Here is a 4,225-nt window from a genome sequence, read left to right on the forward strand (position 1 = left end):
CGCCCCTCGACACGGGGTTGGAAAACGATCAGGGCGGCCGGTGGCCCCGCCCCGGCCCGGCCCCGGCCGGGCCCCGGCCGGCGAGGCATATAGATAGGGGGGCGGCCTCAACGGGTGACATGCACGTCGCCGACGACGATGGCTGCATAATTTCCAGTGGCGCGCACATATTATGGATGCGGCCGTGTCTTTCTTCCTCTTCTCCGCAGCATTGTGTCGCTAATTTCGGCCAGACGGTAAAGGTGGAGCGCGGTTGCGATATGGATGAGTGCAGGTGGGGCGTGTCGCCGCCGTCGGTATTGGCTTATCTAGCGTATTGGCCGAGTGCATTCTGCAAGCGGTCTGCTTATTACACTGCACTTGGACTGGTGTGTAAAAGGAGCGAAAAGGGACTCTTCGGCATACAGTTCTGGGAGTGATCAAGAATTTCTGAGCTCAATGTTGAAACGCTACAACTGACAATTTGGCTGTGGACGGTTGAGCGGTAAAGTGCAGCATCACTGCTGACTTGAATAAAACCTACCATGTCTATCTTTTGAACAGCATCATATGAAGTGTGTCTACCTCGATCATAGAATGTTGACAAAGTGCAGGGAAGATTAGTCATTTTGCACCTTGGCGTGACCCTAAACTTCAAGACTGTACCCTCTTAAAAAATCCGTCAAGTCCACATTTTCAATGTGGCTTAAAAGGGCTTCGCGTGCTTGGTGTGAGCTATGGACCGACGAACGCAGACACAAGGATCTGTATCTAGGTAGATGTTGGAATTGTGCATCGAAACGGTCTGCAGTCGTCAATGGGATATTTGCAAAGGGCCTTTGAGTCACAAAATTGCGCATAATTGGCAGAACCTTTTCTCCTGCTTTTAAAAGAAACGTCGGTGAAAAGGGCTCGATTGACTTAAATATATAATTAAGCATACTTGTTTTCGCACTTCAACAAACATCTTTTAGAAGCCATTGCCTCCCCCCCTTCTCAAAGAATACAGCACATTCTGATGTCACACTGTCCCTTAGACCTCAAACCACATCGACTTTCTTAACACTAAGAATTGCCATAGAAACTTCTGCATTTTTAAAAAGAGGGGTGAAAGGTTGACGAGAAGTCCAGAAATTTGCGTAGTTTGTTGATAGGTTCAAAGTTTGAGAAACATTGAACGGATAGACTATTCGATTCGTTCCGCCTTTGTCCCCGCTCCGCCAACACCACATGTCCACCCCGAGTCGGCGGCGGTCCCCTGCCCCGCCCTCGACCCGGCCCTTTTTTTTTGTGCGGGAGGGTCTCCTTGCTGGTGGATGCTGGGGAGCAGGTAGCTCACACGAAACGGACCGATAAACAGCGCGATCTCGTCTATAGGCTTCGCGATTTTCTAATCGCACGCGAAGCCTAATAAAGGGGAGTGTTGAGCGAACACCACAGCACTTGTACACATATCCAGCAACACAAAAGAAATCTCTTTGTTTAAACACACAATTGACACATGAATGGTGCACATGAAGTATACCAAGCAGCAACATAAGCACCAGTCTGAACACGTGTTCATACATTTTGTGAAACTTCACGTGAGATGATGGGAACAAGCACAGACATAAAACGTAAAGGGAGAAAAGGTAATACTACGATGTCAGCAGTAAAAAACATTCATAATGATTTGAATAATAAAATTACTCATCCAAATTTTCAAAACGCACAAAAAATACTGTGACTGTGTAAGTGAATCAAGAACCCCAAAATTATACGTAATTTCAAACTACTATGAATTTTCTTGATTTCTGGGCCATAATTAATAACACAGTTTAATGGATCACTGTTTCAGTTGCAAGGAAGAATGATTCGTCTCAAAAGAGAGCATCACAAATCAACATTTTTGACAACTTGTTGATGACACACGTTTTTTACGAAATGAACTAACCTGAGCGTAGCAAGGCTGGATCCGAAGATATGGAGTCTGGAGTCTTCTCGTAAATTTCACTTCACAAAATAAACGAATAGACAAAACAAATACTTTTTGTGCGAATACAAAACAACACAGCTCCCATTCAACCCATTCAAACCGTTCACATCACATCGTCTTCACCAACTGAACTGACGGAAACGGCGTAGGAAGAAAAAGAGGAACGTAGTCCACCGACCGGAAGTAGAAGTCTGACGCGGCGAGAGAAAACTCGAGAGAAAACAACAAGCCCACAGACTGAATTTCATTTTTTACATGTACACCCCAAGATTGTCACTACCAAAAGGCAAATAAGTGCCTACCCTCGAGCACCAAAGAAAGCACACATGACGCCTGTAAGTTCCATCCTAAATGGTACATGGCAAGCGACCATCAGAGGAACTATATTTTATCTTCGTCAAAGTAGACAGGTGTTAGTTTGTTGTACGAGTATGTGCCACGGTTTGCTGCCATCGGTTACGTTTCGCGTCTTTTCTCTAATGTGGCATCTGCTGTAGTCCCTTATGCGCACCCGGTATAATATTCTTAAATCATGCTAGAAAATTTCTAGGTCATTGCCTGCTGGCGGTGAGGTGGAACTAAAGGTGTGGTAAGTAGAGTGGAGGCAGATCTTTTGCGGCTTGAAGCGCTTGAAGTGAGGTGGGTGTCCGCTGACTTTGGGTTCTCTAGAGCCGGATGGGAACGATGTGCAGTTGAGTCGACAGACTCAAAAATCAACGTTTATCCGTTGGCAGTAATATGTAGAACCTTCATGTATCGCGCCGTTGTCGCGAGTCGCCAGCTCGCGCGGAGCTGCGGCCGAGAGCTGCCGCGTCTTCCTCGCCACTTCCGCGGATAGTCGCGGAGTCTGCGGTTCGAAATGCTGGTCCTAAAGAGCCCATTTTTGGAGGCAGCGACACGATCCACTTTGTGGACGCGGTGCGGTGGCGGCGGTGGCGGCGGGCTCCAGATCCGCAGCTAGCTCGCGCCGCCTCCGCCCCCGGGGGCAGGAGAGAGAGGGAGGCGGAGGAGGGGGAGGGGGGGGAGGGAGAGAGGGGAGAGAGTCTGGCGCAACGAAGGGCGCAATGAGAGAACAAGGGGAGGGGGGAGGGAGTCTATCCTCCAATCGAACGTCAATCGGCAGCCTAGCCACGAGGCCCGCTCCACCGCCACCGCGAAGGACCGGGGGGGGGGGGGGGGGGGGGGGGGGGGAGGCAGCAGGCAGGGCCGGGGGTGTTTTTAGCGGGAGAGAGAGAGGCTCTCGCCCTCCCTCGCCTCTCGCCTGGCCGGGAGAGCGGCCACCGCCCCGGTCTCACCCAGTCTCACCGCGAATCATCGGCGCCACCGCGCAGGCACACCGCGGGGCCGCGGGGTAGGGGTAGGGGGCGGGGAGAGGAGGGGAGAGTCAACTCGACTAATTATTACCGCGATACTCTCGCGAAGCCAGCCATCCGAGGCAGCTCTACCCGTTTTAGATTCTCACAATATGCTCGACGCCTCAATAACAAAATGTGTGTGTTCGACGTGAACGTCTTGCTCGAAGGACTCGACACGTGAACTATATTCTGATTTTGGTAGAAATCCAAGTAGTCCACATGCGGGCGGGAGGACTTCCTCCTCGTGTCTGTGTCTTGCAGCAGCGCATGATCATAAGGCGTTACTCCGTGTGGTCCTTTTTCCCTGAACCTTGGTCCTGGAAACCACCTCACCTGCGCCGTCGCGCAGGGTAGTCCTAGGGGGCCTAGGGGACTTCCCTGCACCAGGCCACTGGCCACCGGAGCGGGGCACCTGCGCACCTACGCAGCTGCGGGAAGCAGTGGGCAGGGCAGGCAGGCAGGGACTTCCCTGCGTGCATGCAGGTCCATCCTGCTCTCGCGGTGGCCGCCGGTCCGGTGCCGCTGGCGCTGGGTGCGCTGGGGCGCGCGGCGCGCTGGGCCATGGCGGCGGCGGCCTCCTTGGAGGGGGAGAGAGAGAGAGAGAGAGAGAGAGGTGAGAGGTGGGCGCGGCCGAAGAATCGTCCTCCCGTCACACGCATTGCAAGAGAGGCGAGTAGAGCGGATTTCTGTTGGCCCCCACCCCCCTCCTGACCGGTGGTGCGGTCTGCTGTGCTGGCTGGCTGCGCGGGCAGCCCGGCTGGCACCAAGCATCCATCGAGTGTTGGCCTATTGTGAGCCCGCGGGTCGGAGGGGGCGCGCGGGGGGGCCCTGCTGCCCCCGGTGCCCCCCACCACTCCTTCGGGGGCTGGCCGCCTGCTCCGTCTGCGCGGCCGGACAACACGGAGGGGGTGGGGGA

At 53.5% G+C, this 4,225-nt stretch overlaps 1 protein-coding gene across 1 annotated transcript in view; it reads right to left on the bottom strand.

The window, feature by feature from the left end:
• LOC113217298 (voltage-dependent L-type calcium channel subunit beta-2) overlaps positions 1–2,103 on the bottom strand; it is a gene marked incomplete at its 3' end in the record, with an annotated part of 216,693 nt that extends 214,590 nt beyond the window's left edge. The window contains 1 exon segment of the mRNA XM_052269453.1: positions 1,913–2,103.
• Between the last annotated feature and the right edge of the window lie 2,122 nt (positions 2,104–4,225).

Source organism: Frankliniella occidentalis, unplaced genomic scaffold (genome assembly GCF_000697945.3).
Source record: "Frankliniella occidentalis isolate FOCC.00 unplaced genomic scaffold, Focc_3.1 Scaffold5, whole genome shotgun sequence".
Taxonomy (NCBI): Eukaryota; Metazoa; Arthropoda; class Insecta; order Thysanoptera; family Thripidae; genus Frankliniella; species Frankliniella occidentalis.